Source organism: Neoarius graeffei, chromosome 18 (genome assembly GCF_027579695.1).
Source record: "Neoarius graeffei isolate fNeoGra1 chromosome 18, fNeoGra1.pri, whole genome shotgun sequence".
NCBI lineage: Eukaryota > Metazoa > Chordata > Actinopteri > Siluriformes > Ariidae > Neoarius > Neoarius graeffei.
This window is the reverse complement of record NC_083586.1, coordinates 62,192,156-62,211,900: the sequence shown is the minus strand read 5'-3', so window position 1 is coordinate 62,211,900 and position 19,745 is coordinate 62,192,156. Positions and strand designations below refer to the sequence as shown.

General features: G+C 41.0%; 1 protein-coding gene and 1 long non-coding RNA gene across 2 annotated transcripts in view; one reads left to right on the top strand and one right to left on the bottom strand.

The window, feature by feature from the left end:
* Positions 1–1,808: 1,808 nt before the first annotated feature.
* LOC132866417 (uncharacterized) lies at positions 1,809–3,698 on the bottom strand. Its single transcript, XR_009650565.1, has 3 exons — positions 3,527–3,698; positions 2,054–2,163; positions 1,809–1,943 (listed from the first exon to the last, which is right to left on the bottom strand). It is a non-coding gene; the product is annotated as an uncharacterized LOC132866417 (long non-coding RNA).
* Positions 3,699–13,775: 10,077 nt separating this feature from the next.
* Positions 13,776–19,745, top strand: part of LOC132865813 (uncharacterized) — a 116,311-nt gene continuing 110,341 nt past the window's right edge. The window contains exons 1-2 of the mRNA XM_060898314.1: positions 13,776–14,014; positions 14,176–14,288. The gene's annotated coding sequence lies outside the window, so the exon portion shown is untranslated. The remainder of the gene's footprint in view (positions 14,015–14,175; positions 14,289–19,745) is intronic.

The following is a 19,745-nucleotide window of genomic DNA, read 5'->3' as shown; positions in this document are numbered from 1 at the left end:
AGCACAACTGTTATATCTAAATAATCCAACTTTATTTCACTTAATCACTATGTTATTACATAGTGTTTTTTTCCAAGACTTCCAAAAGTATTAATTATGACAAGAGAAATGTGTTGGTCAAAATAACACGATTATTAAACAATGACATACAAGCTGGAGTTTGACCACCCCTACAACTTTGATTTTACCAAGTGGAAGTGTCCAGGAGAAGTAAGCAGAGGGTTGAATTTGCTATAAAAAAAAACTGTAGATGACATTGTGTTCAGACTTCCTGTGGAAAAGTTTACCAGCAGCTGAAGAACAAGACAAATCATTACACAATCACAAAACTGTTTCTTTAATCTTAAAATCAATTTTACTACCACAAAGCAAAATGTACTCTTTTAAATCAATTAAGTTCATGTTAGTTTTGTCTTCTGGAATTATTCACTCATAAAAATATTAGCTTTGCATAGTTATGATGATTCTTTTTTTTTTCCTACATGAAGGTGTTTTTCAGGTCAGTTTTAGTCCAAGCCTGCTTCTCGGCTCTTCAGCAACGCCCTTGTACATTTCCTGATTGAAACCAGGCACCTTCCCAATGCAGTTCTTACTCACTTCCCCTAGGCACTTCAACTCGGAAGAGTCCATTATGGAGGGGAGTACAGGTGTTATTTTTACACACCCTGACTCTATATTACTCAAAATAATGACTACAAGAGAACTTTAATTCATGTGAATGTTTATCCAAAGTAGAAGAATAAATAAAGAAGAAAGCTCATGGGGCAAAATGACATGATTATCAAGCAATGTTGCACAAGCTGAAATTTGATCCCCCCTGCAACTTAGACTCTTCTAAGTAGAAGTGTCTAGGGGAAGTAAGTATAGGATTGAATTGGGTTGAGACCCTTGAATTGTATAAGATGTTTAACATGCTGTACAAACACACAAAAACCAGAAGTGGTCATGGAAACAGCACCAGTGAAATATACTGGTGAGTATATATGACAAATTCTTTAAAATAAGAATCATTGTAGGCCATTTCTTTAAAGCTAAAGATTAGATTGTCATAAAACATCTGTACTTCCTGTTTCTAAAAATCCAGCCAAAAAATTTTATCTAAAATGGAACAAGTAATTTAACACCTTAATGATTTACGGATATGGAATTCCTTAAAAAACACTAAATAGTCTACAGTATTCTCTTTTAATGTCTCTGAATCTTATCAAAAATGTTTGCTCAAATATTGATTTATTTTTGTACAAAAATGTATTTGTTGTGTATTTCTGTTGATCTGATCAAAAACAAAATCTGACATTAAACTATAGGAACCCAGGATTTTGGTAACTGAAGCCAAAAATGTGCTTGGTATTTAGATTTTACATGGCTTGAAGAATTTGGTTCTTCATTTATTTACTTCCTATGAGAAATTGAAACCATGGAGTGCATTGTGTTCACACTTCATGTGGAAAAATTTACCAGCAGCTGGAGACCTAAATAATTACACAGTCACAAAACTGTTTCTCTAATCTTAAAATCAATTTTACTACCTTACTTACTTACTTGGCACCCATTATGCCGACTGGCATGTAGGGCAGCAATGAAAGTCCTCCACTCCTGTCTGTTCTGGGCCAGCATCTGGATGGTACCCCACATGTGCTGCCAGGTCTTCATCTCTCCCTCAGCTGTTCTGCAGCAAGTGTTCGTTAGCCTGCCTCGTTTCCTTTTGCCTTTGGGTGTCCAATGTAGAGCTGTTCTTGCAACATCATCCTGTTCTTTTCAAAGTCCGATCCACTTCCATCTCTTTCTCACAAGTATGGTACCCATGCTTTCTTGTTTGCATTTACGTAGCAGTTCCTCATTTGAAATCTTGTTTGGCCAGAATATTCTCAGAATTCTTTGTAAGCTCTTTGTGTGGAAGATGGATAATTTGTTAAGGTCATCTTCTGTCATTCTCCAGCATTCTGATGTGTAAAGAAGGGTGGAAAGGATGCAACTCTGATATAATTTCAGTTTGGTCTTAATACTGTATTGCTGAGACTTCCAGACATTGTTGAGCATATTGAAGGCATACCTAGCTTTAGTGAGTCAATTCTTGATGTCTGTACCTGCTCCTCCATTGTTTGTGACAATGCTTCCCAGATAGATGAACTCATCTGGTGTTCGTAAAACTTTGCCGTTCACCTGGATTGGTAAGGGGTTTTGAGTGTTTAAAGTAATTTCTTCTGGCTGATCTTTAAGCCTATCTGCCAAGCCAATTCACTGAGGCAAGACAATTTCTCTTGCATATGTAGGTAAGTATGGGACAATAACACTAGATAGTCAGCAAAATCTAAGTCTTCCAGAAATGAGAAGAGAGTCCATCTTATGCCTCTGATTCTATCTTCTGTTGTTTGGGCATCACCCACTCAATGGCAAGGTTGAAGAGGAGTGCTGACATCAGGCACCCTTGTCTCACTCCTGTCTTCACTTCAATTTACTTCCATAAAGCATTACCAAATTCCCCAAATGCAGTCTTTTACATGCATTAATTTCACTTTAGATCCACACACAGTTTTTATTCTAGAATAATCTAATCATAGAAATTTGGACTTTTTTAAAATGGTCATAATGATTTTATTTCACTACATGAAGGTGTTTTTCACTTTAGTTTCAGTCCAAAACTGCTTCAAGGCTCTTCAACCACTGCCTCACACTTTTCCTGATTGAAACCAGGTACCTTCTCAATGCAGTTCTTACTCACTTCCCCTAGGCACTTCACCTCAGAATAGTCCATTATGCAGGGGAGCACAGCTGTTATTTTTAAACACTCTGACTTTATATTATTTAAAATAATGACTGCAGTGGAACTTTACTTTTTGTATGTTTATCCAAAATAGAAGAATAAATAAAGAAGAAAGCTAATAGGGCAAAATAACATGATTACTAAACATTGTTGCATAAGATGAAATCTGATCCACCCCTGCAACTTGGACTCTCCTGTGTGGAAGTGTCTAGGGGAAGTAAGTATGGGATTGAATTGGGTTGAAAGCCTTGAATTGCACAAGATCTGCTATACAAACACACAAAAACCAGAAGTGATCATGGGAATATGTGAGTGTATAAAAGAACCTGCTTGTTTTGTTTTGTTTGTTTGGATAATTACGTCTTGCGTGGTTACATATATCTTAGGATTACACTGTTTTAAGGAAGTGCAAATCAATCTTTCATCACTTGTACATCGATGAGACGAGTATCGGCAAAGGGTCTGAAAAGGTTCACTAGTGTGACGTTTTGTGCAAGTCAACACATGGCTCTGGTTTGGTTTGCTCCAGCACAAAGTCACACCTTAAACCATTATAGGAACTGAAGTTCTGCATTGATCTATTTGCTATGAGAAAATGAAAACGAAGGAAATATGAGACAAATGTGTTCAGACTTGCACTGGGGAACTTTCCAACATGTCCACACACCATTACTTGACAGCAGCGGAGCATGTACCAGCATTTCACATTGTCTTCATGAAGAATAAGTAATGTGGTTTAGGTGTTTAGAATGGATACCATACCTTTTCAAATGCTAAGAAAATTCACAGATGCTTATTTAGAAGGTCAGAGAGTTTCAGAAAGTCATCTGCGTGAAAGTGTGTGATGTTTACAGGAATCTCTCTTCTGCTCTCTCTTCTCTCCACTGTCTTTGTTCCATTTGTAAGTTGGAGAGGAGAGCTGGTTGAGAGTTTCATTTCACTCCACAACGAAGGAACGAGAAGAGCAGGACCATGAATGTGGCTCCACACATGATTTCTATTTTATGGAAAGGTGAGAACTTAGTATTTCTGAAAATGTACAGTTAATTTATTACATTGCTGTTTTGTTCCTGTAGCTCTTTTCTCTTTCTGTTAAGTACTCCTCTACCTCCATTATTACAGCTGGAAATAAACAAGAAAAGCTAACTTTCACCACATTCCCATATGAGAATCAGGTTTGGTATCAGACATCTTTAGTGCTTAAAGATTCTGTGTTTGTGTGTTTAGTGACAGTGACCAAGGATCCCTGCCCTCCTTTGATGATCATCAGTCCATGGACACTCCCAACACTTTTAAAGGAAATATGTTCCTCCTTTCTATTCGGTAAGCAAACTTTATCATGGCCTTTACTGACAAATAACAATATACAGGTGGTTGTTTTGTCATTACATATACCCATATGGTTTTGTATATTCTTGGAAGAAAAAAAGGGTTCTTTCTGGGGTCATTGGATGTTCTCAGCTTATGGTAACGGAACACTTTCTGATATGGAAACAATTTGTTATAGAGTTCTACATGCAGCATAAGGACTAGAGCAGAGGGACAACCAAAGACCCTGTAAAAGCCTTGCGTGCCCAATAAACTTGTGCCACTGAACTGCTGGAGTACACATTTTTTTAACGTCTGAAGATTTAAAGGTAGCCTGCCTTTCAGATCTTTCAAGTGTAGGTCATAAAAATAATTTTCCCAACACCCAATTATTTTTGTTTAGTGGACTGAAAGCTACTAAATTCGAATCACAGACTTCCAATTTTATTAGTTTTTTAAAATAGAACAATTAATGAATTTAGAGCCATGTGGCCCTAAATTCTCTGCTATTTTTTCCTGCTTCGCCATGACCCAATTCAAGATATGTCATGCATCACATGGTGGGCTTTCCCCGTTCACGCAAGGCATTGTGGGATACAAATTTGAAACAGGAGAGAAAAATGGAGGACGTGAGTGTGCAAATGAAAGACCGACTATAGTAACAGAAAGAACGCGAAAAGAAAAGACGTTATGTTATATACAAAGGAAAGGAAATGCAGGACCAAACTAATAAATATCAGCGCTCAGCAAGCACCTCGGTGTGATCAGCTGTTCGTTTAGCGACAGAATGATGGAACTGTCAGTGCACGCTCAAAGGGAAACCTGTAGATGGCAGTAATGCAACAATGTGGATGCCAGCTGCCGTAAAACCCAAAAGAAAAAGGTGATAAACCTGCGCATGCGCACACAGACTTCCTCTGTCCACTTCACTGCGCAAAGCGAGCGATTTCATGCACGTTATTTGCTTTAATCTCCTCAAATTAAATAACTTCCCAGCCACAGAGTGGCCTGATATATATATTTTTTTGAGAGAGAGTACAGAAATAAGCATATATCACAAAGACCACATTTCACAGGGAACTAAATTTCACTGATTTTATGAAATCGAAAGGCCGTCGAGCTTTAACTGGACTTCATGTATAGCCAGATTCACACTGTATGAAATTTTGTCATCAGAGAGAAAAAAAATTTGCACATTATAAAAATTGTTTGGTCATGAATAGAACTTGGTGGACTTAGAACATATACTGTTGGAAGATTTTGTGCCGCTGCAACCAAACATGGCTGATGACAAAGTTCTGTCAGTGTGAGAAAAATTATCACAGTGTGAGTGCTGTTACAACACTGTTCTCAAATCCACCGATAAGATGATGACCAAGGATGAAACCAAACTCTTGGGGCAGCTATAAATACATCCACCCATTCTCTATACCGCTCATCTGTGACAGGCCCAGGGGGAAGCTGGAGCCAATCCCAGCTGACTTCAGGCAAGAGTCTTGGTATTTATGAATTCATAATTACATTCTAATTCAAATGTTTGATGATGGCAGAAGGAAGTTGGCTGCTTCTGATGTTGACCACCAATCCAGGACAGAGGCACAACGAAACAATGTGAGACACAGAGAGAGGGCTTGCCCTTAAGTGTGCAAGTGTGTGGCTTAATCTATATTTTTGTGAATGAAAGGTTACTGAAAGTGTGTTAATTTTCTACAGGAAAAGGAAACTAATAGATCTTGCTTTAAGTCATGCTTGACGTTTCAGTCTGCACTACAAGCTCTGTTGCTGTCTTGTGCTCCATTCTCTAAGACCTCATTTCCTCACAGAGGTATTCCATTAAATTAACAAAGATTATCATTGTCAATATTAAACACGGCACATTTTTAATATTGGTGGTATATTGTTTCTGTTCTACATTTTCTTTATATGCATATATTTAATTACATGCATATTTTGTTGGCTCTGAAGTTCATTTGAGTAAATTTACCAATTTTATGTAATTAATTCAACAGCGCGACGACAAATATTAGTCATTTATATTGATATTCTGTTTTGTTTTTGTGAACATGGGTCCTAAGATGAGGCTGATTGTGATGGACGTGTCTGCAGCAGGAAACTCCACCCTGAGTAGAAATGCTTTCAGAGCTGAAGAAATGTCTGCATCTGAGAAAGACGAGAGACAAACAGAACCTAAATGTTTAGCATGACTGACAAAATCGTCATGATTTATAACTGATCATGATCAGAAAGTCAATGTGTCCTCTCCTCATTCCTGCTAATTTTCAGACTAGGAGAGCCACAGTGGAGGATGAAGATGCCATAAGGTGGAGATTCAGGAGAACTTTGACGAAGAGGTTCTTCATGAGAGTGTTCAAGGACAGTAATCACATGGTGGAATAATGATTTGTTTTCATAATCTTGCACTTTCATTATTCATTTACAGACTTATGGGTGTGGAAATTGAGAGTCTATGACAGTCAGATGTAAGTGTTGCATGCTTTTATTTCACTGCTCCAAAGTCATTCATCCAAACTGGGGTCAAAACCAAAAATGATCACCTCAGGCTAAATCCATTAACATAAGCAAGAGCTAGAATTAATACCCAGAAGACAAGAACAACTTGCATCAGGTTCAACAAGACTAGGAAGCAGACTAGGAAGCTAAGGAATTTTATCACCATGAACTCAAACAATACATCTTAGATTTATAGTAAAACACATGAGATACTCATCTCATTATCTCAAGCCACTTTATCCTTCTACAGGGTCGCAGGCAAGCTGGAGCCTATCCCAGCTGACTACGGGCGAAAGGCGGGGTACACCCTGGACAAGTCGCCAAGTCATCACAGGGCTGACCCATAGACACAGACAACCATTCACACTCACATTCACACCTACGGTCAATTTAGAGTCACCAGTTAACCTAACCTGCACCCAGAGCAAACTCACCAGTTAACCTAACCTGCATGTCTTTGGACTGTGGGGGAAACCGGAGCACCCGGAGGAAACCCACGTGGACACGGGGAGAACATGCAAACTCCACACAGAAAGGCCCTCGCCCGCCCCGGGGCTCGAACCCAGGACCTTCTTGCTGTGAGGCGACAGCGCTAACCACTACACCACCGTGCCGCCCCACATGAGATACTATAAATACATAAACCGACAAAAATATTGTGTATAAATGCAAATGTGATAAATACCCAAGACACTGGCTCTACTACAAAACAAGACACTGGAGAGAATAAGTTAAACACAATAGACAAACAGTGACCAAGTAAGAGGAAGAGCTGGAGCAGCAGCTGAGGACCAACAAAGAGTTAGAAGAAAGCTTTAGTGACCGAGAACACACTTTGTCACTGCTCACAGAACATCTGAAGAAGCTGGAACCATCTGATGGGTAGAAATAAATGTGTGACCAGAAGAGAAAAGCACATGATGCACTATCCATCCATCCATCCATCCATCCATTATCTGTAGCCACTTATCCTGTCCTACAGGGTCGCAGGAAAGCTGGAGCCGATCCCAGCTGACTATGGGTGAGAGGCGGGGTACATCGCCAGGTTATCGCAGGGCTGACACACAGAGACAAACAACCATTCACACTCACGTTCACACCTACGGTCAATTTAGAGCCACCAGTTAGCCTAACCTGCATGTCTTTGGACTGTGGGGGAAACCGGAGCACCTGGAGGAAACCCACACAGTAAAGCCCTCGCCGGCCACCGGGCTCAAACCCAGGACCTTCTTGCTGTGAGGCGACAGTGTTAACTACTACACCACCGCGCTGCCCATGATGCAATATTTTCATGAACAAAAGAACCTTGTATGATTTATTCCTGGGGGAAGAAAATAGGAGGGGAAATATAGAACTGCATAAATATTCAAAAATCCAAGACAAACGAGAGAAGTAATAATGTTTTTTGTTCATGAATGTGGTTTGACAGGATTTTTGTTATAACCATGAAAATTATAGCACTGTGTATGCTGTTGTCACCATAGCACATCACAGTGAACTATAACATTCTGTTTAAATAGACATTTGAAAGTGATGTGCTGAGATATGCTTTAAGTTTTGTTTTGTTGTGGGGGATTTCATGTTTGTTCAACAGAGATTTGAGTTCTGAGATTTGACTACAAGCATGACATGAGCTTAATACTGTAATCCATAATAAACTTTCATAATTCTATTAAACCTAAATGTTGTTCACTTGCACCAGTTAGTTTTCTGAATGAAACTTATTTTTATTTGTTCCAAATCTTTAAAGTCACCTCTGTTGGCCTTTATCTGGCTTTCACTAATCTTTAAAGGGGACATGTTATGAAAAACATTTTCAGTGCTTGTGCATGTAAATTTGGGTATCTGAAGCCTACCAAGCCACAAACTCTGAAACAAGACGACCCAGTCAGTTTCTTTCGTTCCGCCTGTTTCAGAAAACACGTGATTCAACAAGCCGTTCGGATTCGGCTCCACTTTCTATGTCACAAGTGGAGCTCATTAGAATGACCCCGCCCCTTCATCTGAGTGTCTCCACTCGTGGATTGAGAACTGTCTTTTTGAATGAATATTCATAAGGAAAGTGTTACCTGACTGTTCAATGGAAGAGGTGGGTGGGGTGAGCAGGGGCTCATTATCATTTAAAGGAACAGGCCGCTCTGGACAGGGCTGTTTAGACAGGGTGAGAAGGTGCTGTGGTGCAGGCCCGGCGCCAGGAACAGTTTACTAAGGGGGCAATTAGAAATTGCAAGGGGACAAATATTTTTCATATAGTGTGTAGTAGTGATGGCGGTCTGATAACGTGTTTCAAACAATTAACTGCGCCAACCACAAAACCACGGCCCCGAAGGTTGCTTTAGTACGGGAAAATCATGTGACATATTACCAGGGCAGTTGCGCTTTATCAGCACCCGTGCCCACCTGTTAACCCTCCCCTCCAATTTTCTCACAGACACGTGTTACAACCGGAAAGATGCCAAACATAAAACAACACACACAAACCTACAGGAAAGTCCTTTAAATTTAAAATACATACAAATAGCTCCGCGGCATGAAAACAAAACGTCAATGCAAGTCTAAGGTACTTGGCTCGGCGGCCAAAATCATAATTTAAAAAAAAAATCAACAGACCCCACGGCTGCACCAGTAATAGCCTTCCTGAATCGCACCGAGTCAGTGCTAACCACTTAATCCGCGATCCCAGTTTAGGCGTGTAGGGGACAAAACACTCTGAAGTGATGAATTTTTACCCCCGCTGCATGGGGGGTGACGTCAACGACACATATTCTTACGCTATTTGCGCACAAAGCGGACCATATATGAACACATACACCAACATAAACGGAGATAAACTTAGCCTACAAAGAAAGAAAATGGATTCACAATATTGTGATTGAATTCGTTTAATTCGGTTGGGGAAAGACTACTCCCGTAAACTTGACTGCATATTACAGGATATTGCAGAGACAGTGCACTTGTAAGTGTACATGTAAAACCCCCGCCCGCACGACCCCTCCCCTTGTCCTTATCACAGGTCTGTGTGTGCGCGGCTGTGTCAGCATTTCACACATACACCCACAATAACAATTAAGAAAACAATTAAATGATCTGAGTCTCCGTTGAGGGGGTGGGGCTGTAGCCATGAGGGGGCGACGCCCCCTTTCGCCCCCCCACTGCGCCGGGCCTGCTGTGGTGTTTTATACTTGTATTTTGATCAAAGCATGTCACAGAAATTTCATTAAGACCTCTGTGTCAACTTGTTGAAATGTGGTATGTCACGTTTAAGTCTAAAAAATATCCAACAAAAATGTGAAATGTTTTGATGATTTATTACATAAATAGCACAAATTTTCTCCTTGAAAATAAATGCGAAAATGTATAGTTCCCATACAAAAAAAAAAAACCCACAGAAAAAGTGACAAAGTTTGAGAAAGTTTGAAACCTTAAGTATTCTAACAACTTCCTCCATTCAATCCATTCTAAACAATGAAGTTTGGTACACATTTGACATCTGTCCCTTTCTCCAATCAAGGATTCACACTGTATGTCAAGTTTATTTTATTTATTTGTATAGCGCTTTTAACAATAAACATTGTCGCAAAGCAGCTTTACAGAATTTGAACGACTTAAAACATGAGCTAATTTTGTCCCTAATCTATCCCCAGTGAGCAAGCCTGTGGCGACGGTGGCAAGGAAAAACTCCCTCAGACGACATGAGGAAGAAACCTCGAGAGGAACCAGACTCAAAAGGGAACCCATCCTCATTTGGGCAACAACAGACAGCATGACTATAACTAACAGTTTAACATGAAAACAGTTTCGTTGATGTTGTAACTCTTCATTGATGGAAACTTGAGTGCAAAACTGTTCATGACAACTGCAGTCCTAAAGTTAGCAAGTCAACTGCTTTTTTTTTTTCTTTTTTCGTTTCCGGTTGAGAGTACGTCGTGCGCATTCTGGCTGCCGCTTCTCACCAGAGCTTTTTTTTTTAAATTTTATTTCTTTTTCTATTTTTTTTCTGTGTGTTTGTGTAGTTTGATGTCTGTTTGAGTGTTTTGTCCGCCGGTTACAGGGTAGCTCCGGACCCAGTTTTGGGCGTTGGTTCCCTCCAGGCCTTGGTTCACCGTGGGCGATGCCTGTGCTCCCAGCTATGGACTGCAGTGAGCTCGCTGCTCATTTTACATCGTGGTTGTCCAGCGCTCTGCACTTTAACGCTTGGCGTGATGTTCCGAGCGATGTTGCTCGGTGGCATCGTGGCGGCTGTGCAGGCGGTTTGGGACACACCAGCGCTCTGCATGGTGGAGCTTCTCTGCTTGCTTTGTGGATCCATGGCGTGGTGTTCAAGTGATGTTGCTGATGGCGTCACGGTGGCGGTGCTGGAGATGTGGGACTTGTTTTCGTGCGTCTTTTGGTGGGACTGTGGCTGCTACACCACGGGAATTACATCCTGACCCCTACTTGGTGGACTTTTTACTTTTTATTTATTTATTTATTTATTTATTTTATTTTTTATTATCTTTTTATTCATTTATTTTTCTTTCCTTGTCTATAATTGTAAAGCGTCCTTGGGTTTTTTGAAAGGCAATATATAAATCTAACTTATTATTATTATTATTATTATTATTATTATTATTATTATTATAACTGGAGTCCTCAGCCATAAAAGCATTACTGTAAGAGTCCAGAGCATCCTCCAATGTGTAACCCTCACCTGTCCTCACGGGGCCGTCCTCCACAGGAGCGATGCGATAAAACTCCAACCAGACACAGGGCACAAGGATGGATCAAGCAGGTCCGAGGGGCAGAAGAGGCCAGCATCTCAATCCCAGGACCAATATGTAACTCAGAGGGACAGATTGGGGGGGGAGGGAGAGAGAGAAAACACAGGTTGTTAGGTATGCCCTAAAAATTACACAAGTATTAAATCTGTGTGGTAGGCTCGCAGAGACGAGAGTCTTGACATCAGGGATAATACACAACAATGGTATGTTAATATGGTTAAAAGATATCATGACCTGCTCTGGCTGGATGCTTGATTGGGTGATGGGAGCACACTCCTCAGCAATGATGGGATGCAGATGGGACCCTTAGGGCTGGCCAAGACAATTCAGTTACATTTCACCAGGTCTGGGACATGCAACAGAATGTCTGATGGCCGATTCCCTGCAGGCTACGATAGCCAGTCGAGGTCTCCACCCTCTCCACCAAAAGATTTCCTGTTGACTCCATGTAACTCAGAGGGACAGATTTTTTTGAGGGGGGAGAGGGAAAGAAAACATAGGTTGTTAGATATGCCCAATGTTACCTGAATAAGTAGGAACAGTATGCATATTGCACTGAGTACAAGCAGGGACTCCGGCAAAACTAACTATGACAGCATAACTAAAAGGGGAGAGCCAGAAGGTAACACAGGCATGAGGGGCTCCGGGACATAAAGCAGCAGCCACTACACCCAGTGGTCGAGTTGTAAAATCAAACCAGGGGGGATGGTGAAATTTTTAGTCGCGTGTCGACCCATCGGTCGGTCCGTCGGTGGGAAACTGGTTTGCTTTTAGGAGGGTTTGCACACAACGTAGGTCTGTGGACCTTGTTCATTTACCAGACATACAGTATTTTGTGCTGATAAAGTGTGTAGTACACACTGTGTACCCTTCTTATTGTTGTAAAAAAACATAATACACTGGTATTTTACTGTAAAACATGCACAGTGTGGATGTCATGTGTCATATTTAGTCAGTCTCCTGGCTGACATACCTACCACATTCTCCATATTAGAGTGAAATGCAGATGGCAAATTTGAAGTGTAACTTCATAGTCATGGTAGGCTCCTTTTAAATCGTTTGGTAAATAATTTATTAAAACCTCAGCAGGCAATGTAAATGAACAACTGAATCTTTTCATATCAAGTCAATAGAATTTTTATTCAAAGTTGAACATTGGGAACATTGAGTTAAATACAGAGGTAGGTAGGTAACCAATAAGCTAAAACAAGCAACAGTAAATTGTAAATCAGACTAAACTTCCTAAAAGATGTTTGAGGCATTATGCATTTTTTTTTCTTTTTTGTTATTATTGTGTTTATGCTTATGAGTAATGCAAATTATACATGTCCATACCGGTTATTATTTTAATGGAAAGAAAAGTACTTATAATGTTATTTCTGATTTATTATCTGAACGAGGATTTGAGCTTTGAAAAATGACCGGATTCTTTCTGTAACATTGATTCCCGCTGTTATCTAGGTCACGTGACACCTTAACATTGACGGTTACCAAGGAGCTGCCTTGGATACTTTGATACTTTGCTTCGATACATAGCAGCACTTTGATACATACTGGATACAAGCTAGCAAAATGAGTTAAAAGCAGGCATCTTTGGAAAGTTTCTTTGGAAAGGGGAAAAGGCCCATTGAGGAGACAGAAGAAGAGCCTATGACGAAGAAAAAGAAAGCTGCATTTTAGCAGACACTTTGTCGAGTCCTACACCAATCCTGCTCTGCCTTACATGTTGTGACCGGCTCTCTAATGAGGCAATGAAGCCTTCAAAACTGCTAGTGTCGTTTATTTTAGCCTTCCTGTCTTGAATAACACTTTTTGTTGCCTGAAGAATAACAAACGAACGTCCAGGCTGATTAAATTAATGGCCTTATACAAGAAATCAAAGCTAACATGAACTTGAGTAAGCTATCGATAGCTGGCTCGACTCCAAACTAACATTCATTATGATAGTTGTGTTGTTATCCGCCGCCAATAAATTAGGCTACATATCGGTAACTTTACAGCATGATAGTGGGCTCACAGAAAGTGTGACTGATATTCGTAACTCTTGACTTACCTCCTGAAATGTTTTTTCTTGCGATCTTAAATCCGAACTTGCTTAGGTCTTGCTGTCCACTCCGCTTGGCCATGATGCTGCAATCCGCTGCTGTCACTGACGCCGAATGAAATAAAAAATAACGGAACCCCAACTGAATGTCGCCTCCTCAAACGCTTCGCTTGTGCATGCCCTGTCTCGCGGTAGCTTATTGTATGCTCAGTTTCAGCAAAGCTACGTGGAATGGCATTTCTAATTCCAATGTTAAATATAAGTAATGTCCACATTTATTGATAAAATTGCTCAAGGGAAGGGAGGGGGGATGCCCGTTTTAGAGGGGGGATGATTTTGACCATTTTTTATTCCAGGGGGGATGGCATCCCCCCATCCCCCCTCAACTCGAGTACAGACTACACCGTCAACAAACTCGAGTGAGCAAGCGAGTGGGGACTGACAGCATCCATACATCCCAGTTTACCAAAACACTCTGTCTGAGGACCCTCCAGATCTACACATTTACCTCATAAACACCATTAACACAAGGCTTGACTAAACAGGAAACTTCTGAGCACGAGTTTGACTTCCTGGTTGGCTACGCACTTCCTGAGTTGTTTGCGCCCTTTTGAGTCCTTTTTCCCCGTGAGTGCTGGCGTTAATTACTAATCCTTTTTGAAACTTTTTTTCTACAAAGAATTTTCCAGTATCCTCTTCAGTTTTATTGTACTGTTGCTTTCCTTTTTGTACTTTTCACTTTTGCTTTCCTTTCTCTGTTTTTTTTCTTTCTCTCTCTCTTTTTTCAGAAGAACGCAGAGACCGGAAGCTTTCTTTTCTTTTTCTCTCCTCCTGTGTAAAGACCACAAGCAGAGGCCATCCACATCAGATCTGCTTTAATATCAACAGATCTTCGATTAAGGTACATGAATCTTTTCATCATGGCACACTTTCAGCCTGTATGGCATGGAGGAGTTCCTTTTGTAGCACGGGCGATTGCTCTAAGACAACGAGGGAGGCTCAGCCTCCTCTAAAAATGATGAAGATCATGTACAGTGGTGCTTGAAAGTTTGTGAACCCTTTAGAATTTTCTATATTTCTGCATAAATATGACCTAAAACATCATCAGATTTTCACACAAGTCCTAAAAGTAGATAAAGAGAACCCAGTTAAACAAATGAGACAAAAATATTATACTTGGTCATTTATTTATTGAGGAAAATGATCCAATATTACATATCTGTGAGTGGCAAAAGTATGTGAACCTTTGCTTTCAGTATCTGGTGTGACCCCCTTGTGCAGCAATAACTGCAACTAAACATTTCCGGTAACTGTTGATCAGTCCTGCACACCGGCTTGGAGGAATTTTAGCCCATGCCTCCCTACAGAACAGCTTCAACTCTGGGATGTTGGTGGGTTTCCTCACATGAACTGCTCGCTTCAGGTCCTTCCACAACATTTCCATTGGATTAAGGTCAGGACTTTGACTTGGCCATTCCAAAACATTCAGTTTATTCTTCTTTAACCATTCTTTGGTAGAACAACTTGTATGCTTAGGGTCGTTGTCTTGCTGCATGACCCACCTTCTCTTGAGATTCAGTTCATGGACAGATGTCCTGACATTTTCCTTTAGAATTCGCTGGTATAATTCAGAATTCATTGTTCCATCAATGATGGCAAACCGTCCTGGCCCAGATGCAGCACAACAGGCCCAAACCATGATACTACCACCACCTTGTTTCACAGATGGGATAAGGTTCTTATGCTGGAATGCAGTGTTTTCCTTTCTCCAAACATAGCACTTCTCATTTAAACCAAAAAATTCTATTTTGGTCTCATCCATCCACAAAACATTTTTCCAATAGCCTTCTGGCTTGTCCACGTGATCTTTAGCAAACTGCAGACGAGCAGCAATGTTCTTTTTGGAGAGCAGTGGCTTTCTCCTCGCAACCCTTCCATGCACACAATTGTTGTTCAGTGTTCTCCTGATGGTGGACTCATGAACATTAACATTAGCCAATGTGAGAGAGGCCTTCAGTTGCTTAGAAGTTACCCTGGGGTCCTTTGTGACCTCGCCAACTATTACACACCTTGCTCTTGGAGTGATCTTTGTTGGTCAACCACTCCTGGGGAGGGTAACAATGGTCTTGAATTTCCTCCATTTGTACACAATCTGTCTGACTGTGGATTGGTGGAGTCCAAACTCTTTAGAGATGGTTTTATAACCTTTTCCAGCCTGATGAGCATCAACAATGCTTTTTCTGAGGTCCTCAGAAATTTCCTTTGTTCATATCATGATACACTTCCACAAACATGTGTTGTGAAGATCAGACTTTGATAGATCCCTGTTCTTTAAATAAAACAGGGTACCCACTCACACCTGATTGTCATCCCATTGATTGAAAACACCTGACTCTAATTTCACCTTCAAATTAACTGCTAATCCTAGAGGTTCACATACTTTTGCCACTCACAGATATGTAATATTGGATCATTTTCCTCAATAAATAAACAACCAAGTGTAATATTTTTGTCTCATTTGTTTAACTGGGTTCTCTTTATCTACTTTTAGGACTTGTGTGAAAATCTGATGATGTTTTAGGTCATATTTATGCAGAAATATAGAAAATTCTAAAGGGTTCACAAACTTTCAAGCACCACTGTAGGATGAATTGCGCTAGGCTTATGTTATAGCCGACCTTATAACATTGCTATTTCAGATCCAGAATCATAGAAATATATGTGCTCAACACAACTACAGTGCGAAATCATTCCGTTATAACTTTCCCCAGTTCGCCTAATGTGTGCGTGAGTTTTTCCCCCTCGTGACAGCGCGATGCAGCCCAGCCTCAGTGGACTTCAATGGCATTTGGGAGCTATGCGCTTTTCAATCTCAAAATGCAATACGATTATTGGACAAATACTGCGAAAACGCCCGCCCACCGGACTCCCAGCCTCACAGTGGGAGGGACATGGCAAAGCTTTCTGCGAGGAGACTGCTGATTGGTGAAAGCGGCCAGATATTTTCTTTGATTGACAGCTCGTTTCAAATATAGACAGGCAGCGGTGAATTTCAGTTCAGTCCCATGCGGATTCGCAAGTGCTGTGGTGTATTGTAAGAGATCAGCTTACATTTCGATTTCATTCATTACATACAGTTTCTACCAGCTTTTTTAGTTTGTATATATTTTCATTATAAATAAAGTGTAAATATAGTGTTGTCAAGTTTGCTATCTTAGTTCCAGAAATTTCGTTTATTTGAGTGACTGAACTTGAACTTGAGGGGGCTAGTCAGCTAGCAAGAAAGCTGCGCACGGATGCCAAGCATTGCTGATTTAATTTTGGCAAAGCCATTTGCCAGTCTTCCTTTCGAGGAAAAAATTAAAATTAAAGAGCAGAGTAGACCAACGCCTCAAATTGACTTGGTGAAAAAGGTAGGGAATAATACTCGTTCCTTTCAGCTCTCCTGGTACAAGAAAGTGAATTGGCTAACAGCAAGTTCAGTGACGAGGAAAATGTATTGTTGGCCATTACACACATACAATACATACAGTACATATACAGACACCTTTACATGTCCATTCTGGACAATCTGATTGAACAAATTTCACGCCGTTTCACCAACCTGGAGTGCATGCGCTTCCTTAAGTTAATTGACCCAGCAAAGTTTGATCAGATGAGGCAGGTGTTTCCTGAGGAGGCATTTCAAAATGTTTTGAAAATGTATGGCCATTTCTTTGAGTCAGGTAGACTGAGATCTGAACTCCAAGTCCTGTACGCAGATCGTGACTTGCAGGGCAACGGGGTAAGCTGTGCAAACATTTGCTTTTCTTTAAAGGCATGGGGCTGGATTGTGCAATGCCTGAGCTGTACAAGCTGTTGACCTTAGGCCCCAGTCACACCACCCGAACTTTGCTGGAGCGTTCCTGGAGCGGTGAAAAAAATTCATCACTGCTCGTAACCGTTCACCACCGTTTAACAAAAGTTGGCCTCCGTTAAAGCAACGCCGTATACGCTCGGCCACCGCTGATGTTTCTCGAGGGGCCCTCCTACTGCTCCGAAAGTTTTGAGCTGCACAAAATATTGCGAGCGGTGAGGAGGGGGCAATTTTCCACCCCGGCAAAGTTCACCCCCGCTCCACCAACGCCCAGTCAAAGTTTGGCACCGCTAGATGCAAGTTCGTGGATGCTTGGGTCCGCTAGGCCAACGCAGAAATCTTGAACGCTGGACCACCGCTGCTTCGCCAGCATTGCCCGGGCGGCGATTAAACGTTGCACAAACTTTGGTGGAGCGGTTGTAAGCGTTTTACGAGCGGACACGGGGTTGCTGGAACGGTGTCGAGCGTTGAAGCAGCTATCCATGGCGGCAATGAACTTTGGTTTGCCGTTGGTATAGAGGTGTCGGAGCGGGACCAGAATTTGGCTATAAATACGGGGAGAAATGGACCAGGAGCTCATTTGGAATCGAGCTGCCGTTGAGTTCAGACCTCATCTATATCGAATTTGCTCAAAGTTACAGTAAAACTGTATCACCATGGATGCTGAGAGACTTGCTATGATTGGTGCTAAACCAACTTTATACCCCCGCCGAGCCAAAGCCCGCATGTGCAGAACGCTGCTATACCAACGCTCGCGTCACCGCTAAACCAACACTCGCTACCGCTAAACCAACGCTAAAGCAACGCCGGCTTCAGCGGTGCACCGCTAAGCCAACGCCCGTGTTTTCGATTTTTTTTCCCATTTTGTGCGCAGTGACGAGCGTTGTTGAAATTCGGCCCCCCCTCCCTACCGTTCAAGGAACGCTCCAGCAAAGTTCGGGCAGTGTGACCGGGGCCTTAGTGGCAACAATTGGGGTTACGTCGGCAGGCGTAGAGAGGAGCTTCTCCTGCTTGAAACGGGTGAAGTCATACAGACTCAGCAACCTTGCTTTATTTGCAATTGAGAGGAAGTTAGTGAAGTCTCTAGAGAAGACTCCCACCTGGTATGACAGGGTAACTGAACATTTTCTAGAAAAAGAAAGGAGGGCAGAATTTTCTTTTAAATAATACTGATATGGTGTTGACCCACATCAACAACAGTAAATAGGCTACTTTAGTAATATGTCATGGATGGACCAAAAATATAGAATCTATTTAAAATGTTTATGCTGAGTATATTATATTGGAATATATATTTCTCTGGATATGAATTAAACACAGCTACAATTTGGAAAACATTTTTAAACAAAAACACAGCCGAGAACATTTCACACTACAGACCTGGATTAAAAGTGAAGGGTTATCAAAATTGTCAATAAAACATTTCTCAGTCAAAATAACTAAAATATAGGGAAAGTGTCATTGAATGAAATGTGTGGCACCCAGCTCTATGTTTGGCTCCCCAAGGTCAGTGCTTGTGCCTATTCCAGAACACTCTGCTGTTACTGCTGAGGTTCCTGACAAAGAGCTGCTTTCAATAATGATCAATTTTTAAACAACATGCCACAATTTTAAAATATAAAATGTTAAAATATACCCCCCCCCCAACACCACCATATTGGACAGTAGGCTAATGGGCCAAAAGAACCTGTTATTTCACAGTTTGTGACCCTGCCAACAATCAGCCAGATCAGAGGCAAGAGTATGGGCAAAACTGATGTGTTTTTTTCTTTTTTCTTTTAAAATCTGGAAATATCGTAACCGACCAGCCTCCCCTGTTTGAAAGACTACCAGCCGCCACTGTTTTGTAGATATATGGTAGGTCTACTAGTGCATCTCAAAAAATTAGAATACCATGAAAAAGTTCCTTTTTTATAATTTAATTCAAAAAGGTAAACTTTCATATATTCTATATTCATTACATGTAAAGTGAAATATTTAAAGCCTTTTTTGTTTTAATTTTGATGATTATGGCTTATAGCTCATGAAAATCAGAAATCCAGTATCTCAAATTATTAGAATATTCCCTAAGATCAATCAAAAAAAGGATTTACAATACAGAAATGTCCAACTTCTGAAAAGTATATTCATTTATACACTCAATACTTGGTTGGGGCTCCTTTACCATGAATTACTGTATCAATGCGGTGTGGCATGGAGGTGATCAGTCTGTGGCACTGCTGAGGTGTTATTGAAGCCCAGGTTGCTTTGATAGCGGCCTTCAGCGTATCTGTATTTTTGGGTCGGGTGTTTCTCATCTTCCTCTTGACAATACCCCATAGATTCTCTATGGGGTTCAGGTCAGGCAAGTTGGCTGGCCAATCAAACACAGTAATATCATGGTCAGCAAACCATTTGGTAGTAGTTTTGGCACTGTGGGTAGGTGCTAAGTCCTGCTGGAAAAGGAAATCAGCATCTCCAAAAAGCTCGTCAGCAGATGGAAGCATGAAGTGCTCTAAAATC